At 38.9% G+C, this 22,291-nt stretch overlaps 1 protein-coding gene across 10 annotated transcripts in view; it reads left to right on the top strand.

Annotated features, from left to right (window-relative positions):
* ANKS1B (ankyrin repeat and sterile alpha motif domain containing 1B) overlaps positions 1 to 22,291 on the top strand; it is a 397,248-nt gene that overhangs the window by 299,982 nt on the left and 74,975 nt on the right. Inside the window, exon 1 of one of the 10 annotated variants that reach the window (XM_021527928.3) lies at positions 11,156 to 11,228. The exons of the other annotated variants lie outside the window; for them this stretch is intronic. The gene's annotated coding sequence lies outside the window, so the exon portion shown is untranslated. Of the gene's footprint in view, positions 1 to 11,155; positions 11,229 to 22,291 lie in introns of those variants that run through there. 10 annotated transcript variants of the gene reach the window in all.

Here is a 22,291-nt window from a genome sequence, read left to right as displayed (position 1 = left end):
AAGTGAAGATCAGAGAATGCAAGGTACAGAAAATAAATTTGGCGAACTGGAAGGAACAGAAGGAGAAATAACAGGAAAAAATAATTATAAAAGAGGAGTGATGTATCAAGTGGCAAGTAGCATGGGACTTACAGAATTTAGGTAATTTACTGAATAAAGTGAAGTAAATTATCCAAAATAAGAGTCAATCAGCAAGATTTATGTGTTTTCTGGAAAATTTTAACAGTGTTTTCCCCCTTCCAACTGCAAGTAGTTAGGTATCATGTTTATATAATATGGCCTGTGGTTTGTGCATTACTTTGCTATTTACTCACAAGGAAAAGCACCATTCATTAAACAACCAGAAGCATTTTGTTCAGTGTTATGGGCTTTCCTTACACAAGATCCATCACAATAAAGAGGACTGCTATTACTAAGATCTGGCAGCTATACAGTACAAATGATAAATATAAAAGCTGTTTAACATTCTAGTAGACTGTAACCTGCAGTAATCTCTGAAATTATAAAGCACTTCAACATTTTCATTCTGTATGGTCAGTTCTGAACACCTGTGACTTTTTAGAAGTTTTTAGCAGAAGCTTTACTATCAGGAAAGTAAATATCACCCAGAAGATATCTGATACAAATCTCGATTTCTTATTTTTGTCAGTGTACTGCAAGGGATGTCTGCTCTATAAGGGAGAGGATGCAAGGGGGTCCAATACGTATATTAAAAATAAGGATATTTTCATTCAGAGCTGTGAAATCTCCTTAATCATCCTGCAGTAGCTGTCAGTTTGGACAGGCTCAACTCCCTTTCCCCTGATATCTGGAAGAAAAGATCCTGTAAAAATCAGATACAAATTCTTTTGTTTATGAAGTTGGCATTAGCCGTTTTCTAACTACCTCACCGTTCATGGGTTTGGTGGGATTTCTGTGTCATTAAATCAATGCTTTCTACCCCCTAAGAAAGATGAAACAGGGGTCTGGGATTGATTCACCATTTCCAGGACCAACTGTGTTCAGATACTTGCAAGCCAAGTGACATTTTCAGCACAGACAGGCAGAAATGAACAGCTAACTGGGCTGTAAGAAAATCATGCTCAGTTAACCCTCATTTAGATGAGCTGGGCAGTTCCTCCTTGTTTAACACATATGAAATGTCTTACACTATTACTACACAAAATGTCTTACTTGATTTAATAAAATCACTACTACTACACAAAATGTCTTACTGATCCACTCTTTCCATCAGGATCAGGAACTTCTTTTTCAGGGAAACATCTTACTGTTAGTTTCTCCTCAGTGAAAGATTTCCTTCCTTTCTTATCTCAAACCTGGTCTTCACTGGACAATCATAACAGCAATTACTTAACTGATCTGAAGAATTTTTTCCTCAGCAGTCTTGCATGGAGAAGAAGAACATCAGATGTTTCCTGTGTATGCCTTTGTTTATCCAAACCTGATAAACCGAAGTATTTCCATGAAAATGAATCATCCAGTTTCTCTTTTGGGATTATTTCTTTCCTGGAAAGTCAGTCCTCTGGTTCATGAAAACCACCCCAGCCCCAGCCTGGACTTCTTGCTCAGAGCTTGGAGTCAACTGATGGTACCAGCCCTTGCTGCTGCTCTTACTGCTTAAGATCTAATTCAAAGTATTCCTTGCTGACCACACATTGTTCATTAAGCCAGAATCTTATCCTGATGCTGTGTCATCCTTTTCTTTATTTCTTTTTTTACTCAATACAATAGATAGGTAGCTGTAAATATACTGGTATGTCACTGAAATACAAAAGGCTCTTTTATTTGGTTACAGATTTGGGGTTTTTTGTATTTTTAGAAATAGGCCTAACTGGAGAAATGTGAAGTCTGTGAAGTCTGCCACTAGACAGTCCTGTAATATAGTTACCAAAGAATACAGGGAAAGGTGGAAAAGAAATTTAATTTTTCTCCTGGAACATGAAAAATACAGAGTAGCAAATAAGTTTTTTCAGGTTTGAAAGAGTACTGTGCTTCCATTCATCTAAAAGAGGTAAGGGAAGATACTTCATTTTATATTTTTAAAACTTCAGCAAAAGTTTTCCATATGAGAATTCTGGAATTGAGCTATTACAGTTAGGTTTGAACATATTGGTGTCAGAAGTTACCCTGAGGTTTCACCCAATAATATCCATTATATTTCATTCCAATGACACCACTGTATCACCTGCTGCTAACACAAGGAAGAGAAAATTTAGAGATGTTGAATTTTGAAACTGCTGATTACGCAACATTGGATAACAAAAAATAATTACAGATAGTGCAACAGTTTTTGTTTTTATAGAATGGTATACAAAAATAGTAAAGCTGAATTAATTTATACAATATCCCAAGAGAGCAGTAGCTTCTAAAGAAAAGCAAAGAGGAAAATAAGTAGTTTTGTAGGAACAAGTTATTTTCACTGTAATTGTCTACCAAAACCAGATTGAGCATCTTTACAGAAACATTAGTATATTTCCACTCCATTTTTATCCAGAAGACTATTCCTCTCTAGGCTCAGATTTAAGTGTTTTGCTTTTGAATAATTTCATAGTTGTGGTAGATTGCTCCAGTGGTATGGCCCACTTGCTTTAATCACTATACTGGATTCCAGATTGGTAAGGAATAATTTTATTCTATTCTGTAATTTCAGTATTCTTCATTTGCTGAGATCTGTAGTACTGTGCATGTGGAAGAAATGCAAAGTACATTGAAAAAGAATGATAAAAAATTAGTTCCAAATTTGAAAGTATTAAAAATGGCATTAAAATTATATTTGAGCCCCCCAATAAATTTATTTAGGATTGCCTTTTGTTAGTTTATTTTAGCTGAAGAAAATATATTATTAAAATTTATTTTGGCCTCTAAAATACGTAATTTATTGGATAGAATGTGGTCTTTTCGTGAGTAAATACCTGTTGATATATCCATTAGTTAAGTATTACAAAATGTAGGTTTATTTATCAAAAACAAAACTGGATGTATCAATAATAAACTGCTTGATTTCTTGCACCAGATTAGAGAGCAACTTGAAAATGCTGATTATTCTAGAACTACCTTTTTTGACACCCCGAAAGCTCTAATTTCATTATTACCACCTTCCATTACGTTATAGAGTCGTAGATGAAGACAAAATTGTAATGAGTGAATCTTACCATATTCTAATGAAAAAATAACTATCAAAACTATGTACTACCAAAGGAAAAAAAAATCATCAGGGTCTCTTTCTGGCCTGCCCAGGTTCTGCTGACTACAGAAAAAAAAGCAGTATCCATTCAGGAACATGCTTAATCTTGCTGGTATTCTGCCACATTTTGCCTGAAATAACATGAAAGAAATAGAATGAATGAGAGAAAATTGTACAAAAAGTAGCTCAAACCCCTTTGACTGGTCTGGGTGAGGATGTATTGAACCCCAAAGCTGTGGGCAGAGTTCAGGCTGTTGAATCAAAAATATTTCAGGCTGAACTTTCCAGAAGCATGGATTACTAAAGAGTTACATTTTTCTGTACTTGTACTTGGAGTTTGTAGTTTGTTCTGTATTGGTGTTATTAACACGGATACTGTATTAAAACATTACACACACATATATATAATACTGACATAAAAAACTGTCATAAAACAGGTGTATCAAGCTAAGTCATACAGCCAGCTAAACTGCTACTTTATCAACTGGCTGAATTTTGATAACAAAAATCTAAAATGTCCTGGTTGTGCTTGCTTGACTGTCTCCCTTGAGGCGGTCAATTGAAATTTCTAAACAATCCACCTTCCATTATACGCATTTGCCCCATCACAAATGAATGGATAGAGAATTATGACATATCTTCATTTACTGACAGACTTTTGTCTTTCTACCTTCCTGCTGATGAATGTACCACGCATACATACAAAGCAATGATGGAAACATATGCATAAAAGCTATCACATTCAGCTTAATTATAAAATAATTAACAGCCCTTCTGGCCTTTGCAGAATACCATGCTAAATTAAAGAAATAATTTGAATAGGTAATTATGAATGCTATTTTAAAATAATGAGTTGAAGCATCTACAAGATTTTACCTTGACAAAAATGTGATTGCTAAAATTGCCACTGACTAATACATAGTTGGGAGGAACAAACTTTTTTCTTTTAGAAAGAAAAAAGTGTAGTCCCATTGTCCACAAAAACTCATTAGAAATAAGAAAGAAATTTGGAAGATCTCCAAATGCAGGACTATGAAATTGAAGAAAGAAAAAAGTGATTTCTTGGAAATATTTTTTAGTGGATGAAAATATGCAACATCCAATGTCGTTTGCGAGGCACTGGACTTTGCACCATGCTGGCAGTGATTGTCTCCCCACAATGCAAATTATAACTGGGGACCAAGTAGTCACTGTCATGCGCAATTCTACATTATAGCACTTTAGATTTTATTTCTACAGCAGCCTTGAAAATGTTGCTACTGACAAAACGAAATGTATTCTGTCATAGTATGGCTTTTCAGTCTGCTTTTTATTCACTCATGCCCATAAATCACCACTTTCTGTTTATAAGGTTACACCAACATCTTTAATCTAACAGTATTGAACTAAACCATTTATGAAAATTAATGGTTTTCATACATAGAATGAAGATGTCTGAATTACCCAGAGGGTTGTTAAAATACAGAGTTATTGTATAAAGTACAAAGGTATTAATCAGTTTCGTGTTTTTGTTGCCTTTTACAAAAGCCAGAGGCGATTGCGGCTGCAGAGTTGCTCAGTCTTGAGTTGACCTCTAGGGGTCACCTGATACTTTCTCTTATAAAGCACAGTTTATTTAATTATTTCTGAACAACCCCAAAGAAATTAAGACTTCTTGAACGGTTTTTCACTTTAAGATAGCGATGGCACACTCTAATTTGCATATGAACTCTTATTTGTTCAAATCTTATACAGTCTTTCCTATCATGTAACCTAAATTTTCCTCTCCACATGTTAAATGAGTTCCTCAGTCTTCTTTGATTAATCAAAAAATATGGCCTACTTTATGACATGCCTTTAATTATTCGCAGACAGTTCTTGTTATGTCATTTTCCTCTGGATGGAAATTGCTTAGATGTATAAATCCACATAGGTCTTGTTTTGCAAACACCTCTGTTCAGCTCCAGTCTACTTGCTTGGCCAGAGCACATCCTTTTAGATACTGTGTCCCTCGACAATTCTCTGCTCTTTAATCACTGTCGAGTACTGCATTGCCATCTTGCTCAGTGTTTGCCTTGTGCTTTCCAGAGTGAATGAAAAATAACCTCTGAGCCTAAAGGGAGCCCCACAAACAAGGAGGAGGAAGAGGCCAGTTTAGAGGGGAAATTAAGAGAGATGTTAAGAGGGGCAGCAGCCATGAGAATCCTGGAATTCCCTGCCGGGTCAGTCAGGTGTGACCACAGAACAGCGAGAGGTGATGTTATTCTGCTGAGCCCAGTCTTATTGTCCTTTCTGGGATGGGAGACAGATTCCTTAGATCCTGCACCTAGCCATAAATTGTCTTACAGTCTGACACTCCAGTATCTTCATACAGAAGATGTAGCCACGTGAAATATTAATATAGGATAAATTTATATTTGATCCTGGGAAAAGAACTAAAGGTCACTGTAGCTTTGCTTTGCATTTTTTTATGTAGCAATACTTTCTGGCCATGAATCACTAATTTCAGTTTGTGTTTGATTAATGCCTAACATTTACATTTTTTTTTTCTTAAAATAATAAATATTAAGATTTTTCATTCAGTGAATATTCTATAATTTTGAAATTCTTTCAATTGATTCATGACAAGAAACTGAAATCCAAAAATATTTAAAGGAGAAAGTATTCTGAAAATGTTTTCAGAACATAGCACATATAATATGACCATATTTATGGTCATAGACAGTTTTGAATTCTCAGGCAAAAACAAAATAGTAGCATTGTAGTTTAAACTATTCCATTCATTTTCATGTGGGATCAGTATTCATAGACACATTTTATAATAGTTTGTAGTTTACTGATTCCTCTGATTCACCATGGTATTTGTTCAGAGGAATCTTGTAGTAAAAGACTGTAGTAAAATACTTTAAGGGATTCTTTTTCTTCTTCTGAGAAAACACAGAAATCTTACTGATAGATCCTGTGAGAAAGTAATTGATTTGGAAAGACAGTCAAGAGCTTCCCCCCCCCCTTTTTTTTTTTTAAAGAAATTATTAATATGGAATATTTAATTTTGGTTTTAATTTTTAATTTTGTTTTACTTATTCGAAAACACAACATTCATAAACCACCTAGTAAAGATAATGTGTACCTTTTGATTCTCTTCCAACTTTCTTCTGATCACTCTATAATCCATCTCTCAATCTGCTTGTAATATCTTGAGAAATTTTATGCTGAATAGTCTTAGAAATAGACTGTGTGTGTCTAGTATTTAAATAGTTCAAATATAATATGGCCACCATTACAACACAGTGATTATTTGCAGCATGACCTTTGACACCAATAGCAATAGTCAGTATTTAGATTTTTTAAAAACACCTATATGCATCTTACAGTGACATTAAATAGATATTTGAAGCCATATATTTAGTGTTGGTATACAATCTCCATGCATATGCCTGCATTTCTAAAGTCAAGTTTTCTTTCTGTTAGAAGCTGATCATCTCATGGTACTTTTGGACTAACTATACCATCCAGCTCAAAATTAATTTCCTCAAGTAGCCTTCTCTCTCTAACACTCTGGGAAGTATTTATTCCTTCCTCTCTGACTCCCAAGCTTTAAAAATGGTACATTTTCAGGAAAAATAATAGAACAAAGCTACTTCTATGACTTTATGCTTTCCTTTTCTACATAAAGACCACCAAATGGCTGAGCTGGGTGTCTCCCTACTTCACTTCAATATCCCATTATTTTTTCCCTTGTCCCAGTAAATGCATGCTCATTAACATTCACATACATCCCCTCCATGGGTCTGTGCTTAATTATCTCATTACTAGGAAACAAATATTCTGTCCTATAATTCTGAGGTATTATTCCACTTTATACATTTCTTAATCAAGATTAAGAACAGACTTTCACTCTTTTTCATTGCTTTGCTTTCTGATCACACATTAGATTATATCTTTACTCAACTCTTTATTTTCTTTTCTAATTAGTCAAAGGTAGAATAACCATTGTGGTCACAAGAATAGAATGGATCCATGTGCTTTTCCTAGATTTCTTTATTTCTTTCCATTAACCAGATTATACTTTATATTCATGTCAATATTCCACATGGAATACTAAAGACATTTCAAACTACATTCTACAGTTTTCTAGATTTTTTTTTTTTCTTCAAATCAGGTTGCAATGTTGTTCTTTTAGGGAAATTTTGCTCTCAGAGAAACTGACTTTACAAATATTCCATGTTTATAAGCACATTCCACGTTTATAAGCACCACCAGCATGGGTAATTGACCAGATCAGTTCTTGACACTTCATTCAAAGGCAGGTTAAGAGGATTTGTAGTTATTCCATGCCTTTGACACCCAGTTATTTGTTAGTTCTCAGCAAGAAAGAACCAGATGTTGTTGGAGTCCATATGGACCTCTGTGTACATTCAGTTGATCTTCAGATATTAAATTGATTTGATTAACACTTTATTTGTTTATTGACCTAGGAGATTGCCCTGGGGGGTGGGGGAAAGGCATAATCTATGTTTGCCAGGGAGAATTTTTCCTCAAACCCCAGCACACCATAGGACGAGCTCCTGCAGATACTCTAGTGGATGCAGAAGATACCTGCAGTTATCTCTTTGGGTCCTACAATAACTGCATGCCTACTTTATTTGGAACTTGCCCTTTCCAAAGGGTCTGTATAGTCCAAATTTATCAGCTTCTTTGAAATTCTCTCCAACACTGGACAATTTTAAAAATAAAAATCAAAATAAGTTGTGGAATATTTTGAAACATGGGCATTTCAGTTTCTTATTCTGAGATTGGAATTAAAAGATATATATAAAGACAACTCTTGTAGTATAATAGCTAGATTTCTTTTTAGTCCTTCACTTTTTTTTTTTTAGAAAATTTAAGCTTTCAGGAGTGTTTATCCTATACAGCAAGATCCTATCATCTGAGTGCTGACCTAGAGCTGAAAATAAAGCCAGCTTGGAGGACTATCTTAAATTTCCCATGAGACTTCCCTGGTTAAAACATCATTCTGTTACCTTTCTGTGTTCAAAAAATGACAACTTCCTTTTTCTTCCTTACTTTGGACTTTAGTCCCTGCTCCTTACCTGAGCCAACACAGCTGTTCCACCTGTCTTCAGTTAGTGTATTCCCTTTGTCCTGATTTGCTGCAGCCCTGGTGCAAGTGTTGCTGTCTCTGTTGAGTTATATAGCGTGGGCATTACCTAAGCAGATTTTACCAAGTGCAGAGAATTTCTGTGATTCTTGTTTGCAACTTCCCCTCTCCACGTGTCCCTTCTCACCTGTATACGACCAGCTACAGGAACCTATATTCACCAGCTATAGGGGTGTTTTGGCAAGTATAATTTACTAGTAAAATTTTCAAAAATCCAGGTTCATAATCGCCTCTTCACTAAGCTTCTAAATGTCTAAAAATGTCTTTTCTTTCACCATATTGCTAGAAACCTTCATCCTTCCCTAGGACTTTTTTCCTCCAGGAAGAGCTGCTCGAGGCTGGAGTATGTTACAATCAATAGAAGTAATGAAGTTTATGGCAGGTATAGAAAACGGCTGGCACATCCACTATGCTCTGCCATCTTCATATTGGCCTCATGCTGACAGCCTTAACTGGTTCCTCCTGTGTCTCAGCAATTCCATGTAATTATTGCTCCTAACTCAGACAGTTGTTAATGGATCACATCCCACCTATTCTAAAGATCTGATTTCAATTTAAAAATGCAGATCACAAAATCCAAGACAAAGCAAGTTCAGACCGTGTTAAAAGTCTTGTCAGTTGCAGGGATAGAGATGTGGAGACCCAAGGTAAAGTCTTGGAAAAGTATAGACAAATCCATAAACATTATTCAACATTTTAAGGAAATGCTGCCAAAGCATCTGCTTTGGAAAGATCTGTTCATGTCAGAATAAAAGTGACACTGACAATTTAGGTGTTAAAATTTAAACTGCATTGACATATTTTGAAAAGATGAAAAAGAAATGTTTTGAAATGGACATTTTCATATTTCCAGCCTCATTTTTTGGAATTCTGTTCAGGAAATGTTGCAAAATGTTTATGTTTTCTCCTGATTCAGGATGAAACTAAACTTTTGTATTCTGTTCGGTCCTTCTCCAGATGGGCTACATCAAATCTGTATAAACACCAGACTGTGTCTATAAGATTTTATTGAAACAATGGAGCTCTGCAAAGAAGCAGAGGGTACTCAGTTGAAATCAAAATAATTTTACAAATCTCATTCTAAAATGTGCTTTGGAGCTAATGCTTACAGATCCCCAACATTATTTTGGCAGGAGTAATTTGCTGAAATCCGTTATGATACAGAAAACTATACTTCTAGTTTTCATTACTACTTTATGCATTCTTTTCAACTCTTAAATAATCAGCAGTTGATCTTCCTGATTCATAAGCAAACACTGCTGCCTTTACTCACACATGTACCAGTGCATTCAAAGTCAGCACTATCTTGTGGTTGAGTCAGTCTAGCCAACCCACTACATGTCGCTGAGCTCGTGGCTATGTGCATGTTACTAACACTCTTTGTAACCAAGAGAACCATTTGTGAATATGGTCATTTACTCCTTGAAAGACTTGCTTTTGAAAAAATGCAGCTTAGCAGTAGTTTGAGATCTAATTAATGCTCTGAGGGACATACACTCAGAGCCTCAAGTATGATTTATTTTGGTGCTCAAAGCCATCTATGCTAGAAGTTTTATATAAGCACATGCAGTTGAACATGCCAGACAAAAGGGCTAGTGAATTAGGTTTCTACATTTAACCAGTGTGAGGTCTCTGACTATGAACTTGTATGCCTGGGAAGTTTGCCTTGCTGGTGTGCTGGATCTACAGCTACTGCACTGTCCATTCCCTGCTATTCCTCTTGCAGAGGTGAAAATGATACTGAATTTTGGCACTGTGACATATCTGTGTAAATCTGCCCAGAGAGAAACATTTAGTTTTTCTTCCACCTTTTCATTAAGGATTTTATTTAATGGAAAACAGAAAGCCACCAAGGGTAGGATTGAGGCCTGAGGCTGGTATCTTGGATAGATCTGCCGGAGTGGGACAGAGAAATGCAGCAGGCGTTACTAACCTCATCCTCCCCTGCTGTAACTGAGTAAAATTTTTTGACCTGGTAAAATGTTTCTTCCAGTCTCCACCGGCTGAGCTTGTCAGATAATCAAGTGTGTAACTTCCTCAGGGAAGCACAGTAAGAGATAAGAGTCACCATGGGGGACTAGTGGGGGACTAGACTAAAAGTGCAACTCTGTCTTCTGACATTTTGTAAAGTTAAATTACAGGTGCATTATCTTTTGTATTTCATTTTATTTATTCAGCAGCGCGGGTGCTGCTAAATGGGATGCAGTCACTGAAGTAAATAATCCCGTGGGATGCTTATTTGTTCGTATTAAGGCAGGCATTCGAGCTCAGATGTGATTTATGTAGACAATCGTGTTAAAAAAATAATAATAATAAAAAAAAAAAAGGTGGTTGTGCCAAGGGAACAAGGCAAGGCGTTCGCCAGCCGGCGGCGGGGACGGAGTTTCGCCGGCGGCTCTCCCGGTCCCCGCGCCGCCCCGGCTGCGCTCGGCGGCCCCCGGCAGGCCCGGGGCAGCGGCGGCGCGCGGAGCGGAGCGGCCCGCCCGCGCGGTGGGCGCGGGGCCCATATCCATAGGAACGGCGGGGGCCGGGGGAGGCGCCGCGGCAGCGCCCGCCCGCCGCAGCCGGGACCGCACCGAGCCGCGGTGAGCGCGCGCGCGCGCCCGCCCCGCCCCTCCCCCCGCGGGCGGCGCGGCCCGGAGCGCGCGCGCGCGGCCCCGGGGAAAGCGGGAGGGGGCTCGGGGGGGCGCGCGCGCGGCGGCGGCCGGGCGGGGAGGGCGGCGGGGGCTCCGGTGTGCGCGGCTCCGCGGCGCTCGCCCTGCCTGACTCACCGCGGGGCGCGGGGAAGATGCTCAGCGCGGAGGGGTAGCGGCTGCGGAGCAGACGTCGGGGCCCCCCTCTCTCCCCTCCCTCCCCGCCCCCGCCGGGCTCGGCAGCTCAGCCCGCCGCCGCCGCCGCTCCTAGGTGAGACCGGGGGCCAGGGGAGGTGCTGGGCGAGCACGGGGGGCCGGGCACGGGGCCACCGGGCACCGCCCCCGCCCCGCCGCGCAGCCCGGAGCGGGTGTCGTTCCCCTCCGGCCCCGGGCGCGGGGAAGCGCCGGGAGCGGACCCCGGGGGACGGGCGGGCGGGAGCCCGCGGCGCCTGCGGTTGCTGCGTTCGCAGGATTATGTCAAGCCTCGGAGCCGCTGGGGCGAGCGGCGGCGGCGGCAGCTCCCGCCCGGCGGCGCTGCGGGACGCCGCGCTCCGGGGCGGGCGGGGGTCGGCGGGGAGGCGGCCGCGGGGCAGCGGTGGGCGGCGGGCGGACGGAGTCGGAGCCGCCTGACGGAGCCGGTGCTTGCGGCTGGTGAGCGCTCACCGGGCCGGCGTGGCCGCGGGAACAGGGCGTCCCGGACAGCCCCGCCCGCGCCGGTGCGCTCCCTGCGAGCCGTCCGGAGCGGTGATTAATCCCAGGGGAGGGGGAGCGGGGCACCCGCCTCTTGGGCCGCTCGGGAGGGCGGCAGCGCGGCGCGCAGAGACCGCAGCAGCGGCTGTCGGGGGCGGGGGCTGTGTCCGTGTGCGCGCTGCAAAGCTCTGTTTGCTTGGGTCTGGTAACTTGGTCGTGTTGTGCCCTGGTCCGAAACTTGCTAAGCGAGGTCTCGCCTTCACGGCACCGCTGGTTGTCCGCTCGGTATTTCAGGAACGCTAGTTGGGCGAAGTGTTACGGTTGTGGAAAAAAAAAGAAAAAAAAAAAAAAAGGGAAAAAAAAAAAAAGGAACAAAAGGGATGAAAAGCAGAAGTGTGTAAAGATCAGAATGATGGTATATGTTTCCGTATCTCAGAAGAGACTCGTGTTTGAAAATCACACAGTAACGAACGAGTATTGTACCCTACGGCGAGAAATCAGTATTGTTATTGGGAGACAAACGGTACCTGAGAATTTAATTTGGAATTTAGTTTGCTGCACACGTGCAGTAACGTTTTCCTGAGCATTTTTAGCATGTGGAGTGATGCATGTTGCCATGTGCCTCGCGAAATTCCTTTAGCTGTGCGAGCAGTGGTAATGTGTGCCAACATGCACAAAATCAAGGTGTACTCCATACCGTTAAGAGCAGCGGTGCTAATAAGGAGGGCTACAGTGTCTGTCTGTGACAGGATTATTGATAGGAGGTATCTTATTTTAAAGAATGTTTTAACTTGTTCCATTAACGAGGCACAAAATACTGTTAGACCCTGCCATGATGAATAGTAACTTGCCATTTGAATGCACTTTAAGGACCAATTTGTCTCCTCTTCTGTATATGCTAAAATATAATATATAGTCACCTGCTAGAAAAAAAAAACCTCAATGGAAGGTTGTTCATATGACTATTTTTCCTGTATAAATATGATCATAAATTGCAAGCACTCATGTGAAGTTGATACTTGTTTGCTCAGTACAAAGCCTTGATGCTGTTGTTTATAATTAGGATAATGAAATAAAGCTTCATTCTGGTGGCATTCTAAAAATTTCAGCGGTGCTCTGAAAAAAAATGAAGAGTAAGTGATTTTAGCAGAAAATTTTGGTCTGTTGGCAGTTGCTCACTTAAGATACCTGTTCTTTTTGATACATGAGTATAATGCATACAAGACGCTCTTGTGCCGTCGCTCACACACCCTCTTAACTTTACACACCTGAGAAGTTCCATTTCAGATTTCTGCAAATGGTTGACAAATAAGAACTGGAAGAGCTCTCTGATGTATTTGAAGTAAGCTCTGCTTTCTGTACTTTTGGTGAGCTCCTTTATAGTTTTTTTTCCCAGAGAAAGGAGATGTGATAGTCAGGAATAGATAAATTTATCCAGTAAGAAGGCAAATTAAAACCAAATTAGGCAAATTAAAATATGTACTATACATATTCATTCTACTTAGGAGGCATTGAAATGCAGTACCCCAAAATTAATTCAGAAAGCTGAGGGTCTGGTGCTTTTCCTCTTAGCATTTTTCTTGGGTAGGGGGGAGGGAAGAATGACACCTCTAGCTGGGAGTGGGCACATGGAGTTAAAAAGGGAGGGTAGAGGATGTGAAAATTTGGAACAGAACCAGCAATGAAGCCGCCATCAAAGGTGGCTGCACTGAACTGAGAACCTAAAGCAAACTGGCTCTAGGTAAAAGTTTTGCTGCTGAGGAACTTAAGAGGGAGCTGTGACCTGGGTCAGTCATGATTTCATTTACAGTCCAAGAAAAAGACACTTTTAATGTCAAAGGAATCAGAATTCAATGTCAGAAATGTTAATTTGTTTCCATCACTCAGGAGGATGGGGGTTTTGCTTTGTTTTAACAGTGAACAATTGGCATTTTGGTAAGGATCTTTGTATTTATTTGTTACATGTTAGTGATAGGCACAGTGAATAATATTCTTCATAAATAGTAAATTGCCACCTTGCTTTGGGCAGACTGAGGAACTGTCAAGCCTTGGACTTAAGCTCTTTTGGCTCTGGGTCCTGAGACCTGCTCTGCATGCAGACTGCAAGTTAAAGCAGAGATGAGAGTGAATGGCACCATTCTGGGTCCAAGCTTATTCATTTGCCAAATACCAATCATGACTAGATTTTTTTCTGATGATCCTATTATAATAATGCTTTGCTTAATAAATGTTGAAATTTTATATTAATCTTCCAAATCAACACTGGTGATGACCTGGCCAATTTTTATTCTGAGATGTGATTTTTGTGTTTGTACATTAGAGAACATATCAGTTTATGCTAGTTCACATTTTCAATGTTGTCTTCACAGTTCTACAAGCTGCAAGCTTATTTTTAAGAAATCACAGTCAAATTCTGGAGAATAACACCTTCAGAAAATTGTACCATACTGGCACTCTGTACGATCCAATGCAATTTTTCCCTTTGTGTAGGCAATAACAGAGGGCTGCTTGTACTTGGTCTCTTGGTCCACGTGCCAACTATGCCAGCTTGTCTACAAGACAGTAGTCATGGTTCCAAGTTTCAAGGGGTTATGCTTCAGATAAATATGGCTTTGACAAGGTAATTAAGCAAGGAAAGTTGTTTAATTGTCTTAGTTTGCTTGCTGTCTCTATGCATACACTTTCTGAATTTTTTTGCCTATAAGGAGAAATCAAAAGGTGGTAAGTTCATTGGAGGGTTTCAGCATGTTATGCTGAGTGTTTTGGGCACTGCAGTTCAAAGAAGCAGGTCTTCACATTCCTCATACAGCTTAGCTCTATAATAGAGTATCAGTCTGCACCTATGTTTGAATTGCTCTTAGAGATTGTCTTGTTTTATGGATTACATGTAAACACAGTGGGGCATTCTTGGGTCAGTTTCAGTGGTCATATTGCTTTCAATACGAATTTATATACTGCCAAGTATTCTGGGACAAGAGGAGATACATGGTGTTCTGTTGAGGTTGTTTTCCTTCTTTTCTATTTACGTATTCTGGAAGAATAGAATTTTTCTAAAAGTCCTTCAGTCAGGTAGAAACATTCTTTCCTCTCTTCATTTCCTTTCTTCATTTTAAAAAACCCTCAAATTTGGCCTGGATTCACTCTGAAAAACTTGAGCATAGTATTTATTAAAGGATCTTGTTGACTTTGTCACCCTGCAATTAATTTCTCTGAAGTGAAGTATCTTGCAACATTTCTGATGGCTTCATGTTAGCTGCAGATAGCAACTGTTATGTCTGGCCTCAGGAGGTGATGATACTGGTATTGAACGAACCTTGACCAAAGTCTCTCTTACTTGATAAAAGAAGAGTCATTCTTGGTTGAGAAGTGCTGGTACATCTCCTGGAGATTGTCTCTGTCCTCTGATCAGAGAGTCAAAGAGGTTCTTATTGTCATGAAATGCTCAAGCACAGAGAAAAGTCAGGACCATATCCATTCTTCCTCCATTCTTTCCTTATTGCCTTCAACCTCTTACTGGCAGGTTATTTCTAACTCTGTCGACTGAGGAACATCTTAGAGTTTTGCAATGCCTTTCGTAAAGGCAAATGATATTTGGTCCTTGCTTGGCCCATCCTTTGGGTGTGGATAGCATCTTTATGGTATCTCAAGAGGAATAACAAGAATAATAGAGGCTGCAGGGTTATCAGTGTTAACAATACCCTCCATTGGTCTCTTTTTCATTAGTACTTAAATCCCAGAATATCTATGCCCTGAGAACTGAGTTTGGGTTAAAGTCAAATGCCTGAAACACAGCTTGATCAAGAGAATAGGTAATGAGCAATGACAGTGTATCTGAGGACCTTCTAAAATCTCTGGCTGTGCTATCACTTGAGGGCACTTGCTCAATGTTAGAAAGCAGTCTTCAGTACTGGAATATGCTCATTCTGTGGATGGTTAAGACTGTACTTTTTTTCCTTTGTGAATATTCATATCTTGGCTTGTTTCCAAGGTTTGCATGATCCCTTGTTAAAAGAAGAGTTACCTTTCCTTTGGGAAAACCAACTGGAAATTCCAGCTGGTTCAGAACTAAGTAACTGTAACCATCCTGTTTTTTCTAAATGTACCACACATACTGTAGGCTTTTCAGCAGTGCCTGAAATACATGTCTCCTGGGGTCTTGGGAAGCTTGGGATGAAAGTTCTTTCTCCCAGGCCTTTCTCTTTGGAGTTTGCTCTTTCTAGAAGCACAAAACTGGAACATGTTAAAGAAAGCTATGTCTTTTTCCGTACTTGTTCTCATCTTTTAGATGCAGGAAATCCAACGTGATTTATACGTTTGTTACATATAATTGGTTTGTTCTTCATTCTGTTCTTGTTTCCTGCAATCATCAAACATTGAGTTTTTCTATTGTTTAGAATATTTAAGTTCTGAGGCTGTAAAAAGGCTAAATTTAATAAAAGCTGCAATAATAACAGATGAAGCCAGCAGGGAGTTTTGCCTCTTTGACAGAAGATTTTATACCATTGTTTAAAATTTGAAGTTCTTTTTTCCAGAAAGTGCTTCTCTGCAGCAAAGAACAAACATTTAGTTTTGCAATACCTCTAAATGTCATGAAACGTGAAAGTGATAAACACTTGTTTTGCTTGTCCATCTGTAGATGATTATCTAAACTCTTCAGTTAGTTGACTGGTCCTCCTGGTGCTGATTGGGATCAGACCTTCAGTGCTTCTGGGTATTGGCATGTATGTTGCCTTAGTTGGTTCTGTGTACTTTGAAGTAAAGCTTTTGCAGTGATATCAGTGAGAATATATGTCTCTTTTACCATGGGTATGCTGAAGATAATTTCTTTCTTCTTCATGAATCAGTTCAGTCCAGAACGCTATTGCACACAATATCTTTAAGTGTCTCAATACAATGATGGTACAAGCCACTGGTAAATTGGTGAGCCACAAAAATGTTTGGGTGTAATTATTCCCAATATAGGAAAATTGGAAGTCAGAGTATTCATCAAGAATTATTATATAATATAAAATATGTGTTTATGTATATGTATGCATGTATAATAGGAATAATTTTAATTCTAGAAGTTTTACTGTTGTAATGTGTGATCATCTCACTGTTCTCAAGCTTCATCTTACCCCACTGAAATGATATTAAAGGTCTCAGTAATTTTGAAAAAAATAATAAAAAATGTGTGTAAAAATAATCTAGTAAATTCTTACTGTTTATACAATCTTAGATAATGTCACAGCATAAATAGATATGCTGATAAATGCCAGTTTGCAAATAGTTAAAACACTTAATTTTTAATTTAACTGAAAACTGGCTAATTATCTCCTTCAGGATCCCATAATCAAAGAGCTGTTATGCCACTGTTGTGCTTTGTTAACACTTTAGTTTTCCAGGAATGTTTTCATATATAGTTATAAAACCTTGGAAAAGTGTTACTTTGTTAATAGTGCAGCCACCTGGAAAATACATTATTAATGAGTACCCAATTGGTCTGTGAAACACCTGTGTTATTATTATACATATACAAAATCAAAATACATAGAACTTTAGTTTTCTGTACCAGTATTAATAAACCACCACAGAGCTAAGTGGATATTAGAGTGAATAGTCACATAAAAAAATACTTCAGCAAAACCTAAGGGAAGTATTGTATGATTCATTGTATTTTTACTGAAGCCATTATGAACTGGATGTAAGTTATTATTTTTCTTTAAAATCTGAGTGTGGTAGGGATTTGGCTCTTAGCACTAGCAAGAAGCAAGAATTCAAGGATTTCCATAGGCTTTTGTGAGTACTTCTCAATTCTAATCCATGCTATGCCCAGCTTCGGTATTTCAGAAGCAAAGATTGGCTCTGCAGGAAGCACATTGTAAAAAAGTTTCCAAACCTCATCTTTGTTAAAAATTCACATGAAAGTGTTACATTTAACAGGTGTTGACAGGTTTAAAAACCTGTTGCAGTAACCATTTCCTAGGGGTTTCCCCACTGCTTATTAATTTAATTAACTAAGTATCCATGTCATTTTTACATACTTACGCAAAAGGACAATAAATCTTTAATATTGTCTTTATACTGCAAAGTTGCACTTCTTTAAGCATTAAAATATGGAAAGAACATGAAGTATTACAACTGTCATTTTTTGCTTGAATTCTATTGATCCTAATTTTTGTTGTTGGCATGAGTATCTTTAACTTGTGTGATCCTTAGCTCAAGATACAGATTTTGGAATCATCATGTGATGGTGTGACTTGAATGCTACCAAACCATAGCCTGCACTGAACCATCTCAGCACTCCGCCAGACAGCTCCATACTTGTTCTTTAAATACTTTGTGTATGTATTAGTCACAGCACAGTAATAGCAAGTTTGTTTAATGCTGTCTGCATTATGTTCCTTTCACAGCATCCACCAACCAGTGCAGGATAATCTTTGGGCTTGCCTGGATGAAACATGCCCTTTACAGCTGTAGTTCTTGGCTGTGCCCATTCCTTGCTGTTACCATTTTTGTTCCTTACTCAGCTGTCTGGAGCTAAGCAACAGCTCTGCAGTGATGATACACACAGGGAAGTGTAGGGCAGAAGGAAGCATCACGTACCCTGAAGGTTTGCACGCGGAGGTTTTGAACACAGTTCTCAGCTAGTGAAAATTGTCATAGCACCATTGGTTCTGTTGACTGCACAGGCTGAAGAGCATGTCTCAGGTACCTCATAAGAAATAATCTTCCTGGATACTGGGAAGAAGGACAAGCAATGGAGTATGTTCAGTTATTGCTGTGGTGCAGAGGTATTTGGGCTACTTCATACATACCTTTTGGAAGATAGCAAGAATCTTCCTATTGCTTTCATAGTCATGAGAGCTCTAACACTGAGAGAAACCCTGTGGGGCCTTGCTAAAGATGCCGTCTTCTAATGTGATTTTGTTTACTTTTTGATTCATTTGCATTGACCAATTAATTGATTAAAACTTCAAAGAAAATGAAATGTTGAAGAGGAAACTCGATATGTGGTTTTCAAAGGGAAAGGTGCCTTTAGAGGAAGTGTTAATATAGTTGATATTCTTTGTGAATGCTCAGCTGTGGAAATAGGAAACTAACATTATGTGATTCTGATCTGGAAAGCTTGGCTGAAGAGTGTTAAGTTTCTCTTTGAAGTATATTTCACTAAATACGCCATGTTCTACTGTAAATACAAGAAAGTGGTGTTCCTAGGTTGAAAATTTTATTGAAATCTTTGGCCTTAGTATTTAAGGGCAGTATTGCAGGCCTACACATCTGTAATAAAAGTATTGTTAATGTTAATTTAAAAATATACGGTGTTTAAAACATAAGCTTGAGAGCAAATCATAGCTCTCCAAAATAGCAAATTTTTTTCCCATTTAAATAGTTGACTGCATTGAGATTTAAGTTTTGGTTATTAGAGGGACTGAAGACTACCGTAGTTAATGGAAAATTGGGAAGCTCCTTTCTTTTTTGAACAGTTTCCTAAATACTTCCACAAGTAAGGCAAAGCTGCTGCTTGCTTCTGCTGACTTTCAGGATGGTGCAGCATCTAATAGGTGTGCTGCCTGAGGACTTGGTGATGCCCATAGTGGTCAGATCACCTCAGCTGAGGACAGTAGCTTGGTCAGACTGAGAAGTGATTCCCCAGCGACTCATTCTTTGGTGTCTGGGATTCTGGTGGTGTCTGGTAATCCATGCTGGGATCTTTGAAAGAGAAAGATCCTGTTTTATCTGCAGAGGATCACTTACAACTGTTTTTTAAAAATGTCTTTCTTGACTTACAGTAGAAAAAAATTAGACTTCATGTGAAAAAATTTCTTCTGCAAAAGTAGTGTAGAACAGAAATACTGTAAAATAAAAACCTGAGTTAGAAGCAGTGAATAAACAAAAAACAGTAGTCATCTTTCCATGTTGTTTTTACATTGACATGCACCCTGTTTTGAGTTATGTAACTTAAGTAATAGGATTGTTCTTTGACCTTCATAATCTCTTTCTATACTGGAAGTACAAATACTCATGTAAAGTAAAATTTCTTCATTTCTAACCAATCTTCACTTTTAGTTATCCATATGTGATGATGATTTATATGGTAATGCAAAACTGTTGATTCATGGAAGTAATCCTGTGTTCATGCATTATACAAAAGCTGTATCTGGTATTGTTGCTATTGCTAGGGGCTGATGTGTCACATTTTTATAAATCTTGTTTTTAGAATATCTTATTTCAGCCACCACAGCCCAGTTCTGCTTAAAACCCTATTATGTTGATCCTAACGCAGTGATGACATAACTAAGAGAGTGAGGGGGCTTATTAAAAACTAATAATATCTCTGAAGTATTATTTTAATTTATTAGGTATGTAGCAAATCCTTACCAGTCAGGTATTCCTAAAGAGGTTGATTTGAATGTGCAAATTAAGTGGAATTTAGCAGGTTGTGTTTATCTTTTTTTTTTCTTCTACTTCCTCCCTGTTTTTTAAGTCTAAGTATATACTTTTATATTATGGATCTTATACTTCATTATTCACATCTGCCATTCCCAAAAAACAAATCCTGATCATTTTCTGTGATACCTTTGTGCTGCTCTGTGGATGAGGGAGAAATGGTGCTGCCCTTCCAGAGTGTGTGTGCAGAATCCTCTTAACTGATGGTCTCCAAGATGGATCTCACCATTTGGTGTCCTGTTGTTCCTCCTGTTCCTGATTTCCTACCTCAGCACAGGGCCCAGTGGTGAGACAAAGCTCTGAATCTCCCTGCCCATGGGAGGAAACTTAACTCAATCTTGAAGCATCCTCATATCCTGCAGATTCAAAATGAGGATTAGGGCATCATGGTATAACTTCAGGTCACTCCTTGTCACACATTACTGTGGTGAACAGAGGGTCTAGTCCAGCAGTATGAAAATTAACATAACCAAGTTTGTTTGAAGATTTTCATGTTGCTAAATTCACGGATAAAGCAGCTTGAATTTGGCTCAAACATTAATGGTGTATGTGAGTGTATAATCAAATTTGAAGGCATTTACATAATTACTGATATATCAGAAGCAGTAAGAGACCTGTCATGCATTATTATGCTATCAAACATGATACCCTTTGTAGACTATGACACATGGAGTGTTTTTGTTTATGCTTTTGACATACTACAAAAGATTATGTGATGTATTCTGAAATTACATTGACATTATAGCAGTCGCTCTCTCCCTTTTTCTCACAGAAGTTTTTCAGAGAGAAGAATGTCAGTCATGGTTTTCTATAATATGAAAAGGGATGAAAGTTGAGTTAGTTAATCATCATAAAAAAATTAGATAAAGGACTTCTTTTTTTCTACTTTTTTAAGATATGACAAAGAAAACTTCTTGCTCACTCTTACAGTACTCTGTATTTACAAGCTGTGAAGGTTGAAAGTTAAGGAACTTGTTAAATTGTGAACAGGAGTATTTGAAAATAGCAATTTTAGTGTTTCGTGTTTGTAGTCTGGAAAACAGTGATGGCAGAATGGAATAGAAACTTCAGGTCTTCGGGATTGATTCTGGATACTGTATTAATTAGACCATAATCAAGCTTTTAATTATTACAGTTTGTATTTGTATTCTGGTATCTTCTTCCACAGACAGGAATTCAATACTCATATTCTTGTTTAGATTTTTATAGGGCTGGTTTGAAAGACTGAAATACTGCCTGCTAATGGGGTAGGATTATTTTATTTCCTGGGACACAAGACTTACTGTGCTACATTTGTGAGGATTCTGTGAAGATACTGTTCTCTGTTATACTTCAGGTGCAGGCTGGGGATCTTGTGTAATCCAAGGACTCTGTATGGAAGTTGAGTCCTCCTTCCCTAATCTGTCAGGGAGATATTTTGATGGTTACATGTATTTTTCTTAGGTATGTACATTAAGGGACTATGCAAATCAAAGCAAAGGGCACGTTAGTTTTTAAAGAGTGCATCTCAGACTTCAACTTGTAAATGCAATATTCCTATTATTTAGCTGAATATCTAAAATGCATGGAATTGGTGTGTTCTGAATTGTATATGTGTCCATAGCATTGCAGTGCTTGGTCAATGAGAACGTTCTGGTAGGTGCCACTTGGTAGAAAGCTCTTGTGCCAAATGTCAAAAAGTGTGAGTGGCTGAAGGCAGGTAACAACAACAAAGGGGGTTTATAAGAAGGCTGCAGAGAGACTCTTCACAAAGGTCACATAGTGACAGGACAAGGGGGAATGACCTTAAGGTTAAGGAGGGTAAGTTTAGATTAGCTATTAGGAAGAAATTATTTACTGTGGGGGTGGTGAGGTACTGGAACAGGTTGTCCAGAGAGGTTGTGGATTCCTTATCAGTGGAAGTGTCCAAGACCAGGCTGGATGGGGCCCTGGGTAACCTGATTTAGTAGAAGGTTGCCTGCCCATGGCAGTAGGGTTGGAACTAGATATTCTTGAAGATCCCTTCCAACCCAAAATATTCTATGATTCTGTCACAGCAAATGTGGCTCATCAGTAGCTCTGTGTTGCCACAAAAGATATTGCAAAGTCATCTTTGTTTTTTTTTTGTTTTTTTTTTTTTTTGAGCAGTAAGGAGTGAGAGAGCAGGGTCTCCGAGGCATTGGCTCAACTAAAGCAAATATTCCTTTATGAAATCACTCCATGTGCTCTTAATTC

Source organism: Lonchura striata, chromosome 5 (assembly GCF_046129695.1).
Source record: "Lonchura striata isolate bLonStr1 chromosome 5, bLonStr1.mat, whole genome shotgun sequence".
Taxonomy (NCBI): domain Eukaryota; kingdom Metazoa; phylum Chordata; class Aves; order Passeriformes; family Estrildidae; genus Lonchura; species Lonchura striata.
The sequence above is the reverse complement of the archived record's forward strand: the minus strand, read 5'-3'. Positions and strand labels throughout refer to the sequence as shown.